Source organism: Triticum dicoccoides, chromosome 3A, assembly GCF_002162155.2.
Source record: "Triticum dicoccoides isolate Atlit2015 ecotype Zavitan chromosome 3A, WEW_v2.0, whole genome shotgun sequence".
NCBI lineage: Eukaryota > Viridiplantae > Streptophyta > Magnoliopsida > Poales > Poaceae > Triticum > Triticum dicoccoides.
In genome coordinates, this window is record NC_041384.1 from 527112740 (window position 1) to 527126961 (window position 14222).

The window sequence follows — 14222 nt, forward strand, 5'->3', positions numbered from 1 at the left end:
TTGTTGGAAATCATACATACAGATGTATGTGGTCCAATGAATGTTGAGGCTCGTGGCGGATATCGTTATTTTCTCACCTTCACAGATGATTTAAGCAGATATGGGTATATCTACTTAATGAAACATAAGTCTGAAACATTTGAAAAGTTTAAAGAATTTCAGAGTGAAGTTGAAAATCATCGTAACAAGAAAATAAAGTTTCTACGATCTGATCGTGGAGGAGAATATTAGAGTTACGAGTTTGGTCTACATTTGAAACAATGCGGAATAGTTTCGCAACTCACGCCACCCGAAACACCACAGCGTAATGGTGTGTCCGAACGTCATAATCGTACTTTATTAGATATGGTGCGATCTATGATGTCTCTTACTGATTTACTGTTATCGTTTTAGGGTTATGCTTTAGAGACGGCTGCATTCACGTTAAATAGGACACCATAGAAATCCATTGAGATGACGCCTTATGAACTTTGGTTTGGCAAGAAACCAAAGTTGTTGTTTCTAAAAGTTTGGGGCTGCGATGCTTATGTGAAAAAGCTTCAACCTGATAAGCTCGAACCCAGATCAGAGAAATGTGTCTTCATAGGATACCCAAAGGAGACTGTTGGGTACACCTTCTATCACAGATCCGAAGGCAAGACTTTTGTTGCTAAATTCGTAGTTTTTCTAGAGAAGGAGTTTCTCTCGAAAGAAGTGAGTGGGAGAAAAGTAGAACTTGATGAGGTAACTATACCCGCTCCCTTATTGGAAAGTAGTACATCACAGAAACCGGTTTCTGTGACACTTACACCAATTAGTGAGGAAGCTAATGATAATGATTATGAAACTTCAGATCAAGTTACTACCGAACCTCGTAGATCAACCAGAGTAAGATCCGCACCAGAGTGGTACGGTAATCCTATTCTGGAAGTCATGCTACTAGATCATGCTGAACCTACGAACTATGAAGAAGCGATGGTGAGCCCAGATTCCGCAAAATGGCTAAAAGCCATGAAATCTGAGATGGGATCCATGTATGAGAACAAAGTATGGACTTTGGTTGACTTGCCCGTTGATCGGCAAGCAATTGAGAATAAATGGATCTCCAAGAAGAAGACTAACACTGACGGTAATGTTACTGTCTATAAAGCTCGACTTATTGCAAAAGGTTTTCGACAAGTTCAAGGGATTGACTACGATGAGACCTTCTCACCCGTAGCGATGCTTAAGTCTGTCTGAATCATGTTAGCAATTGCCGCATTTCATGATTATGAAATTTGGCAAATGAATGTCAAAACTGCATTCCTGAATGGATTTCTGGAAGAAGAGTTGTATATGATGCAACCAGAAGGTTTTGTCGATCCAAAGGGAGCTAACAAAGTGTCCAAGCTCCAGCGATCCATTTATGGACTGGTGCAAGCCTCTCGGAGTTGGAATAAACGCTTTGATAGTGTGATCAAAGCATTTGGTTTTATACAGACTTTTGGAGAAGCCTGTATTTACAAGAAAGTGAGTGGGAGCTCTGTAGCATTTCTGATATTATATGTGGATGACATATTACTGATTGGAAATAATATAGAATTTCTGGATAGCATAAAGGGATACTTGAATAAGAGTTTTTCAATGAAAGACCTTGGTGAAGCTGCTTACATATTGGGCATTAAGATCTATAGAGATAGATCAAGACGCTTAATTGGACTTTCACAAAGCACATACCTTGACAAGGTTTTGAAGAAGTTCAAAATGGATCAAGCAAAGAAAGTGTTCTTGCCTATGTTACAAGGTGTGAAGTTGAGTAAGACTCAATGTCCAACCACCGCAGAAGATAGAGAGAAAATGAAAGATGTTCCCTATGCTTCAGCCATAGGCTCTATCATGTATGCAATGCTGTGTACCAGACCTGATGTGTGCCTTGGTATAAGTCTAGCAGGGAGGTACCAAAGTAATCCAGGAGTGGATCACTGGACAGCGGTCAAGAACATCCTAAAATACCTGAAAAGGACTAAGGATATGTTTCTCGTATGGAGGTGACAAAGAGCTAATCATAAATGGTTACGTTGATGCAAGCTTTGACACTGATCCGAATGATTCTAAATCGCAAACCGGATACGTATTTTTACTAAACGGAGGAGCTGTCAATTGGTGCAGTTCAAAACAAAGCATCGTGGCGGGATCTACATGTGAAGCAGAGTACATAGCTGCTTTGGAAGCAGCAAATGAAGGAGTCTGGATGAAGGAGTTCATATCCGGTCTAGGTGTCATACCTAGTGCATCGGGTCCAATGAAAATCTTTTGTGACAATACAGGTGCAATAGCCTTGGCAAAGGAATCCAGATTTCACAAGAGAACCAAGCACATCGAGAGACACTTCAATTCCATTCGGGATTTAGTCCAAGTGGGAGACATAGAAATTTGCAAGATACATACGGATCTGAATGTTGTAGACCCGCTGACTAAGCCTCTTCCATGAGCAAAACATGATCAGCACCAAGGCTCCATGGGTGTTAGAATCATTACTGTGTAATCTAGATTATTGACTCTAGTGCAAGTGGGAGACTGAAGGAAATATGCCCTAGAGGCAATAATAAAGTTATTATTTATTTCCTTATATCGTGATAAATGTTTATTATTCATGCTAGAATTGTATTAACCGGAAACATAATACATGTGTGAATACATAGACAAACATAGTGTCACTAGTATGCCTCTACTTGACTAGCTCGTTGATCGAAGATGGTTAAGTTTCCTAGCCATAGACATGAGTTGTCATTTGATTAACGGGATCACATCATTAGGAGAATGATGTGATTTACTTGACCCATTTCGTTAGCTTAGCACTTGATCGTTTAGTTTGATGCTATTGCTTTCTTCATGACTTATACATGTTCCTATGACTATGAGATTATGCAACTCCCGTTTACCGGAGGAACACTTTGTGTGCTACCAAACATCACAACATAACTGGGTGATTATAAAGGTGCTCTACAGGTGTCTCCGAAGGTACTTATTGGGTTGGCATATTTCGAGATTAGGATTTGTCACTCCGATTGTCGGAGAGGTATCTCTAGGCCCTCTCGGTAATGCACATCACATAAGCCTTGCAAGCATTGCAACTAATAAGTTAGCTGCGGGATGATGTATTACGGAACGAGTAAAGAGACTTGCCGGTAACGAGATTGAACTAGGTATTGAGATACCGACGATCAAATCTCGGGCAAGTAACATACCGATGACAAAGGGAACAACGTATGTTGTTATGCGGTCTGACCGATAAAAGATCTTCGTAGAATATGTAGGAGGCAATATGAGCATCCAGGTTCCGCTATTGGTTATTGACTGGAGACGTGTCTCGGTCATGTCTACATTATTCTCGAACCCGTAGGGTCTGCACGCTTAACGTTACGATGACAGTTTCATTATGAGTTTATATATTTTGATGTACCGAAGATTGTTCGGAGTCTCGGATATGATCACGAACATGACGAGGAGTTTCGAAATGGTCGAGACATAAAGACCGATATATTGGACGGCTATATTCGGACACTGGAAGTGTTTCGGGTGATTTCGGAGAAAACCGGAGTGCCGGAAGGGTTATCGGAACCCCCCGGGGAATTATTGGGCCTTAGTGGGCCTGAGGGGAGAGAGAGGGCAGCAGCCCAGGAGGTGGCGCGCCCCCTCCCATGGGGAGTCCGAATTGGACTAGGGGAGGGGGGCGCGGCCCCTCTTTCCCTCTCCCTCTCCCTCTCTTTCATTCCCCCTTCTCTCTTCCTAGTTGGACTAGGAAAGGGGAGTCCTACTCCTACTAGGAGGACGACTCCCCCCTCCTTGGCGCGCCCCAAGGGCCGGCCGGCCTCTCCCCCTTGCTCCTTTATATACAGGGGAAGGGGGCACCTCTAGACACACAAGTTGATCTTCGTGATCATTCTCTTAGCCGTGTGCGGTGCCCCCCTCCACCATAATCCTCGATAATATTGTAGCGGTGCTTAGGCGAAGCCCTGCGATGGTAGAACATCAAGATCGTCACCACGTCGTCGTGCTGACGGAACTCTTCCCCGACACTTTGCTAGATCGGAGTCCGGGGATCGTCATCGAGCTGAACGTGTGCTAGAACTCGGAGGTGCCATAGTTTCGGTGCTTGATCGGTCGGGCCGTGAAGACGTACGACTACATCAACCGCGTTGTGCTAACGCTTCCGCTTCCAGTCTACGAGGGTACGTAGACAACACTCTCCCCTCTCGTTGCTATGCATCACCATGATCTTGCGTGTGCATAGGAAATTTTTTGAAATTACTACGTTCCCCAACATCTTCATAGTTCGTAGGTTCATCATGGTCTAGTAACATGACTTCCAGAACAGGATTACCGTACCACTCTGGTGCGGACCTTACTCTGGTTGATCTACGAGGTTCAGTAATAACTTGATCTGAAGTTTCATGATCATCATCATTAACTTCCTCACTAATTGGTGTAGGCGTCATAGAAACCGGTTTCTGTGATGAACTACTTTCCAATAAGGGAGCAGGTACAGTTACCTCATCAAGTTCTACTTTCCTCTCACTCACTTCTTTCGAGAGAAACTCCTTCTCTAGAAAGGATCCATTCTTAGCAACGAATGTCTTGCCTTCGGATCTGTGATAGAAGGTGTACCCAGCAGTCTCCTTTGGGTATCCTATGAAGACACATTTCTCCGATTTGGGTTCAAGCTTATTAGGTTGAAGCTTTTTCACATAAGCATCGTAGCCCCAAACTTTAAGAAATGACAACTTTGGTTTCTTGCCAAACCACAGTTCATAAGGCGTCGTCTCAACGGATTTTGATGGTGTCCTATTTAACGTGAATGCAACCGTCTCTAAGGCATAACCCCAAAACGATAGCGGTAAATCAGTAAGAGACATCATAGATCGCACCATATCTAGTAAAGTACGATTACGATGTTCGGACACACCATTACGCTGTGGTGTTCCGGGTGGCGTGAGTTGCAAAACTATTCCGCATTTTTTCAAATGTAGACCAAACTCGTAACTCAAAAATTCTCCTCCACGATCTAATCGTAGCAACTTTATTTTCTTGTTACGATGATTTTCAACTTCACTCTGAAATTCTTTGAACTTTTCAAATGTTTCAGACTTATGTTTCATTAAGTAGATATACCCATATCTACTCAAATCATCTGTGAAGGTGATAAAATAACGATATCCGCCACGAGCTTCAATATTCATTGGACCACATACATCTGTATGTATGATTTCCAACAAATCTGTTGCTCTCTCCATAGTTCCGGAGAACAGTGTTTTAGTCATCTTACCCATGAGGCACGGTTCGCAAGTACCAAGTGATTCATAATCAAGTGGTTCCAAAAGTCCATCAGTGTGGAGTTTCTTCATGCGCTTTACACCGATATGACCTAAATGGCAGTGCCACAAATAAGTTGCACTATCATTATCAACTCTGCATCTTTTGGCTTCAACATTATGAATATGTGTATCACTATTATCGAGATTCATCAAAATAGACCACTCTTCAATGGTGCATGATCATAAAAGATATTACTGATATAAATAGAACAACCATTATTCTCTAATTTAAATGAATAATCGTCTCGCATCAAACAAGATCCAGATATAATGTTCATGCTGAACGCTGGCACCAAATAACAATTATTTAGGTCTAATACTAATCCCGAAGGTAGATGTAGAGGTAGCGTGCCGATGGCGATCACATCGACTTTGAACCGTTTCCCACGCGCATCGTCACCTCGTCCTTGGCCAGTGTTCGCTTAATCTGTAGTCCCTATTTCGAGTTGCAAATATTAGCAACAGAACCAGTATCAAATACCCAGGTGCTACTGCGAGCTCTGGTAAGGTACACATCAATAACATGTATATCACATATACCTTTGTTCACCTTGCCATCCTTCTTATCCGCCAAATACTTGGGGCAGTTCCGCTTCCAGTGACCAGTCTGCTTGCAGTAGAAGCACTCAGTCTGAGGCTTAGGTCCAGACTTGGGTTTCTTCTCTTGAGCAGCAACTTGTTTGTTGTTCTTCTTGAAGTTCCCCTTCTTCTTCCCTTTGCCCATTTTCTTGAAACTGGTGGTCTTATTGACCATCAACACTTGATGCTCTTTCTTGATTTCTACCTCCGCAGCCTTTAGCATTGTGAATAGTTCGGGAATCGTCTTATCCATCCCTTGCATGTTATAGTTCATCACGAAGCTCTTGTAGCTTGGTGGCAGTGATGGAAGAACTCTGTCAATGACACTATCAACAGGAAGATTAACTCCCAGTTGAGTCAAGTGATTATGATACCCAGACATTTTGAGTATATGTTGACTGACAAAACTATTCTCCTCCATCTTGCAGCTATAGAACTTATTGGAGACTTCATATCTCTCAATCCGGGCATTTGCTTGAAATATTAACTTCAACTCCTGGAACATCTCATATGCTCCATGACGTTCAAAACGTCGTTGAAGTCCCGGTTCTAAGCCGTAAAGCATGGCACACTGAACTATCGAGTAGTCATCAACTTTACTCTGCCAAACATTCTTAACGTTGTCAGCAGCATCTGCAGCAGGCCAGGCACCCAGCGGTGCTTCCAGGACGTAATTCTTCTGTGTAGCAATGAGGACAATCCTCAAGTTACGGATCTAGACTGTGTAATTGCTACCATCATCTTTCAACTTTGCTTTCTCAAGGAACGCATTAAAATTCAATGGAACAACAGCACGGGCCATCTATCTAAAATTAACATAGACAAGCAAGATACTATCAGGTACTAAGTTCATGATAAATTTAAGTTCAATTAATCATCTTACTTAAGAACTCCCACTTAGATAGACATCCCTCTAATCCTCTGAGTGATCACGTGATCCATATCAACTAAACCATAACCGATCATCATGTGAAATGGAGTAGCTTTCAATGGTGAACATCACTATGTTGATCATATCTACTATATGATTCACGCTCGACCTTTCGGTCTCAGTGTTCTGAGGCCATATCTGCATATGCTAGGCTCGTCAAGTTTAACATGAGTATTCTGCGTGTGCAAAACTGGCTTGCACCCGTTGTAGATGGACGTAGAGCTTATCACACCCGATCATCACGTGGTGTCTGGGCACGACGAACTTTGGCAATGGTGCATACTCAGGGAGTACACTTTTATCTTGAAATTTAGTGAGAGATCATCTTATAATGCTACCGTTAATCAAAGCAAGATAAGATGCATAAAAGATAAACATCACATGTAATCAATATAAGTGATATGGTATGGTCATCACCATCTCATGCTTTGTGATCTCCATCTTCGAAGCACCGTCATGATCACCATCGTCACCGGCGTGACACCTTGATCTCCATCGTAGCATCGTTGTCGTCTCGCCAATCTTATGCTTCTACGACTATCGCTATCGCTTAGTGATAAAGTAAAGCATTACAGGGCGATTGCATTGCATACAATAAAGCAACAACCATATGGCTCCTGCCAGTTGCCGCTAACTCGGTTACAAAACATGATCATCTCGTACAATAAAATTTAGCATCATGTCTTGACCATATCACATCACAACATGCCCGGCCAAAACAAGTTAGACGTCCTCTACTTTGTTGTTGCAAGTTTTATGTGGCTCCTACTGGGCTTAGCAAGAACCGTTCTTACCTACGCATCAAAACCACAACGATAGTTCGTCAAGCTGGTGTTGTTTTAACCTTCGCAAGGACCGGGCGTAGCCACACTCGGTTCAACTAAAGTTGGAGAAACTGACACCCACCAGCCACCTGTGTGCAAAGCACGTCGGTAGAACCAGTCTCGCGTAAGCGTGTGCGTAATGTCGGTCCGGGCCGCTTCATCCAACAATACCGCCGAACCAAAGTATGACATGCTGGTAAGCAGTATGACTTATATCGCCCACAACTCACTTGTGTTCTACTCGTGCATATGACATCTACGCATAAAACCTGGCTCGGATGCCACTGTTGGGGAACGTAGTAATTTCAAAAAAATTCCTACGCACACGCAGGATCAAGGTGATGCATAGCAACGAGAGGGGAGAGTGTTGTCTACATACCCTTGTAGACCGTTCGCGAAAGCGTTATATCAACGCAATTGATGTAGTCGTACGTCTTCACGATCCGACCGATCCAAGTACCGAAAGCACGACACCTCCGAGTTCTACACACGTTCGGCTCGGTGACGTCTTCGCCTTCTTGATCCAGCAAGAGGGGCAAAGTGGTAGATGAGTTCTAGCAGCACGACGGCATGGTGACGGTGTTGATGAAGAACAATCTTCGTAGGGCTTCGCCTAAGCACTACGAAAACTATGATAGAGGATAAACTAGAGGGGACGGGGTTGCCGGCACACGGCTTGGTGTTTCTTGATGTGTCTTGGGTGCTAGCCCTACCCCTCTATTTATATGTTGAGCCTTGGGGTCGAAACTCGGAGTAAAAGCCTCCACAAAGTCGGTTTCACCCGAAAGGCAAGAGTCCTTCTCGGACTCCAGGGCCAGACGCTAGGGTTCCCAGCGTCTGGACCCAGACGCTAGGGACCCTGCCGTCTGGCCCCCGGACTCCGCAAAACTTCCTTTTGCGCTTTCCAAAAACCTTGTGGGCTTTCCCCTTTGGCCCAAATAAAGTGTTCTCGTACCCAAACATTTCGGGAAACATCCGGAACCCCTTCCAGTGAATTTCGGAACCCTTCCGGAGTCTAAACACTATTATCCCATATATCAATCTTTATCTCCGGACCATTCCGGAATTCCTCGTCATGTCCGTGATCTTATCCGGAACCCCGAACAACATTCGGTCACCAACATACATAACTCATAGTACTATATCGTCAACGAACGTTAAGCGTGCGGACCCTACGGGTTCGAGAACTATGTAGACATGACCGAGACACCTCTCTGGTCAATAACCAATAGCGGGACCTGGATTCCCATATTGGCTCCTACATATTCTACGAAGATCTTTATCGGTCAGACCGCATAACAACATACGGTGTTCCCTTTGTCATCGGTATGTTACTTGCCCGAGATTCGATCGTCGGTATCTCAATACCTAGTTCAATCTCGTTACCGACAAGTATCTTTACTCGTTCTGTAATACATCATCCCGCAACTAACTCATTAGTTGCAATGCTTGCAAGGCTTATAGTGATGTGCATTACCGAGTGGGCCCAGAGATACCTCTCCGACAATCGGAGTGACAAATCCTAATCTCGAAATACGCCAACCAATAAGTACCTTCGGAGACACCTGTAGAGCACCTTTATAATCACCCAGTTACATTGTGACGTTTGGTGGCACACAAAGTGTTCCTCTGGTAAACGGGAGTTGCATAATCTCATAGTCATAGGAACATGTATAAGTCATGAAGAAAGCAATAGCAACAAACTAAACGATCAAGTGCTAAGCTAACAGAATGGGTCAAGTCAATCACATCATTCTCCTAATGATGTGATCCCGTTAATCAAATGACAACTCATGTCTATGGTTAGGAAACTTAACCATCTTTGATCAACGATCTAGTCAAGTAGAGGCATACTAGTGACACTCTGTTTGTCTATGTATTCACACAAGTATTATGTTTCCGGTTAATACAATTCTATCATGAATAATAAACATTTATCATGATATAAGGAAATAAATAATAACTTTATTATTGCCTCTAGGGCATATTTCCTTCAACTATCATATTACTTTGCTACTAAATACTTTGTTGCAGATATTAAGTTATCCAGGTGTGGTTGAATTGACAACTCAGCTGCTAATACATGAGAATATTCTTTGGCTCCCTTTGTGTCGAATCAATAAATTTGGGTTGAATACTCTACCCTCGAAAACTGTTGCGATCCCCTATACTTGTGGGTTATCAACCGTCGCCAGTCAAAATGATTTACACTTGTCTCTTCACCTTTACCGCCTTTAAATATTGTGGTTCATCATAGTTAATTGCTGCCTAATCCTGTAATTACTGAACATATTGTACTGTCAATTTTATTTATGGATTCGTTGTTGAACCATTGTGCTAAGAATTTCAATTGCACGTTTCATATTTCAAAATTTCCAATTCAAATAATAAATTACAGGAAAAAATAAAAATATACAGGAGCTAATAAAATAATGTGCACATGGTTAGAAAGAAAACAACGTGTGCGATGTAAAAAGAGAACAGACGGTCATGGAACTTTGCAAACGGTTCTGGCAGTAAAAGTGCTTGTGATGGATAGCCCAATGCCACACGGTTTTGTACATCAAATCGTGTGTGATGTAGTTCATAAAAGCAAATAGTTAACTAAGGCAGAGTGTTGTGTGATAGTTACACCTTTCACACACGAGCGTATACATAAAACTATGTGAGATGTACATACGAACGGAAACTTTTTCCCTTGATTGACTGTGTGGGATGTACATAAGAACGGAAACGTATTCCTTGGATTGATTGTGTGTGATATACATATGAACGGAAATGTTTTTCTAGGATTCACCGTGTGGGATGTACATACGAAAGGAAATGATTAGGTTTCGATGCCTGGCCCGATCGCACACGAGTCCCAGGAGGGCCTATCCCCGACGATTTCTAGGTCGTGTGGGAAGGACCCCCCTATCGCCCACACTCACTTGGCAATGGTTCCAAATGCCGTCACGGAAAGGGGTTAAAAACCGTTTGTATAGCACCGACACGTACCAGTGATCACCCTTTCCTCTTCAAGGGAAAAACCAACGCAAGCTCAAGAAGTAGCAGTCATGGATCCCCAGGCCCCTATATTGAGTCGGCATGCATATTGTTGCCCGATTTACTTTGCAACAGCCATCAGAGAGCTCCTCATCTTGCTCCTAGAGGAATCGTCGCCGGCATTTGTCGACGTTGGTGAAAAACTTCTTCGGGTGCATAGGACATTAAGGGCAAACGCGCATGGGAAACACAGTGAGGACGCATCGTACAAGAACTTTCCTACCGGCGATGGACATGAGACGTCCCTTCCACCCTGCTAGCCTAGATCAAATTTTATCGAGGATGAATTGAAGGTGGACTATCCGAACCCTAGCTAAAGTAAGAGGGATCCCGAGATATCTAAGAGGGAAAGCAACGGTTGTGGCCCCAAAAACCTGCAAGACTTCGGGCATGTCGACTTCATCATAGTGAATTGGAGCCACCGAGGATTTACTAGGATTAACCCTAAGCCAAGTGGCATTTCTGAAGTCATAAGGAATTTGCAAGAGCGTGTCTACTTCCTGACGTCCAGGGTTTGCAAAAATCATTGCATCATTTCATACAAGCATGTCCTTAGCTTGTTTTCCATGCCTGGTAGTGGGGAAAGCATTCCCAGCTCTGCCGCATACTCCAGGAGGCGATGGAGGGGGTCGATGGCTATGATGAAGAACAAAGGGTATAGGGGATCCTCCACTCTAAGTCCACGTCGATGAGTGGTCTCAGGCCCGAGAAAGCCATTTAGGAGGAAAAACAACGAAGATGAGACGAGAAGCAACATGATCCAATATCTCCATCTAGGGCTAAAACCAAGCTTTGACAGTAGCTCTAAAAGGTACTCCTAGGAGATGTTGTCGAAGGCCTTAGCTATGTCTAACTTCAGAAGGAGTGTCAATGTTTTCTTCTGTAGTTTTGCACATATAAAAACTATCTTGGATGCATTTGGATTTTGGGAAAGTCGATTGAGCTGGGGAGTTGATCTGGTTTATGGCATAGGAAAGCCATATTGGTTGCACCTTAGTGATCAGTTTGGCTACAGAGTCCACTAGGACGATGGGGTGAAAGTCAACCATGGATGCCGCTCCATCCTTCTTTGGGAGCAGAGCAACGAGTGCCTTGTTCCGAGGTTCAAAATCTCCACTAGTAAGCCGATGAAATTGATCGAAAACATCCAGGATATCATGCTTTACCAATAGCCAACATACTCTAAATAAAATGCCACTAAAACCATCGGGCCGGGTGCCTTTTCAGTGGTGACATCTTGATTGCTTCCCAAATTTCTTCTTCGGTGAAGGGGTTGTCCAAACTCCATCCATGCACTGAAGGAAGCTGAAGTTCTTGCTAGTTTATCATACGCGTGCGATGAACCTTTGATCCTAGTAGGCTGTCAAAATGCTTATGGATGCATTTTCAGTGTGTGAAGTGGCCACTCCATCCTCTGTTGTAAGCGCCATGGTGAAATTCTTTCTCCATCGCAGAAACAGTGCGTCTAGCTACACAAGTACGGGCTCCGCCTTGACTTTGGGTGGGCCTGGGGTGTTGGAGTCCTACGTGCCTGGGGTTCGGACTCCTGCAAAGCCCCTGGCTTGCTTATGATTTGCGGTAAAACGGCGGTCCAGACTTCTTCATGGACTGACGGGAGACGGTGCTGGATCATCCGGGTAGCTGCGTCCGGACAGATACAGGCAGTTTTGGGATCGGTGTTGGAGGTGAATGCAGACTCCTATTAAAAAATGAGCAACTTTTCAATGATGAACATAGACGCATTACATCAGTTCTGTATTATCTTGTCATGCTAGAGCATGGTTGTATAATAATAGTTGACTGGATGGAATTTTCAGATTCAACAAAAAAGCAGCAGCTTTGAACTGATGTTTGTATAATAAAATAATAATTAATAGTTATTTATTGCCCTCTGGTTGATATCACTGTGTGCTCATATCAACATTAACCACAAATATGCTCTTCTGTTTTGCAGCAGCTGTCCATGTCAAGTGTCTTGATTGCCTTGCTATATGCTCTGTTGGTGGTGGTTTAGCTTCTTTGTGATGCAGGAAGCCTTGGCCTTGTACAATGCAAGGTGCTAAGAGAAATAAACCAGACTTTTCTTAAGCATTGGTGGTTATTTGTACATGATAGACGCTTAATTAGGCGTCTTTCCTTTAGAAATAGGCACCGATGCTTTAGAAAAATCTGGTTTATTTTTTAAAACATCCCCCTAAGCACCAACATTGTACAAGGCCTTACAATCTAGAGGTTACAGTTCAGAATTTTGATAGACGCGCTGATGGTTCAGGTTTGCAAATAGGTAAGAGTGGCCGAATGGTGATCTTGGAGAGACGGACAAGTTGGTCGGGAGAGGAAACAAGGAAAGAGTCAAATAAGATAATACTATTACCTCCGTCTCGGTGAATAAGTCATTTGCGTAGTTCTAGGTCATCGATTTGAGGAATTAAATATGTGTTATATGTCATGAAAAATATATCACTAGATTTCTACACGGATATAGTTTCTAAATATATATTTTTGTCACATATAATACATATTTAGATAGTTAAATTATCAACCTAGAACTACGCAACTTATACACCGAAACGGAGGTAATAGTGATTATTAGTTCATCTATGCGCCTATGGACATAAAATTATGAATTTTGAAGTTTTTGGGCCTGAAAGCTTGGATCAAATTAAGGTAATGTGTCATGTGGATGACTGCAAAGTCCTATAACCATGAACCTATACCTGGGCATATATCGGGCCGGGCTGAAAAAAGCCCGGTGCTGAAAACCTAGGCCCGAGCCCGGCCCAGCCTGACCGTCGGGCCTAATAAATCGGGCCCAAGCCCGGCCTGAGCCCGAAAAAGCCTGACAAGACCCGGTCAGTCCGGCCCGACTACAGCTGAAATCTGTTTTTTCGCAAGCCCAAGCCCAGCCTGATCTGCTCGTCGGGCTCAATTTTCAGGCCTGAGCCCAGCCCGATGGCATGCACAGGCCCAGCCCGGGATTTTCGGACCGGGTAGGGTAGGCCAATCCGGGCCAGGTATACATGGACCGAATCTGATATCCATAGTGCGTTGGTTTTGTAGCCTACGCCTAGCCCGTTCTGCAGTCTGAGCCTCCTTTGGTTTGTAGGAATTTCATAGGAATTCTAGAGGATAGGATTCTTATAAGATTTTTTTCCTTTAGAGCCCTTTGGTTCATAGGAATGGATTCCTATTCCTACATAGGATTGGTTCCTATCCTCCACATTTCATAGGAAAATAAAAATGAGCGTAGACTCGATGGAAAAATTCCTTTGGTGTGAACCAAATGACATCTCGTTTTCTATTCCTACTCATAGGATTTGAGTTACATGTCATCTCATTTCTTATAAATTTCTTATTTCTATGATGATCCTATCCTATGAACCAAAAGAGGCCTAGGAATCTATTTCTGAACTGGTTCGCCGTCGGCTCCAAGTTGAGTCATGTCAGCACAGAAGCAGGTTTATGATCTCTGGCATGGACAAGTGGTGCCTGTATAGTAGAGCGTGTCTG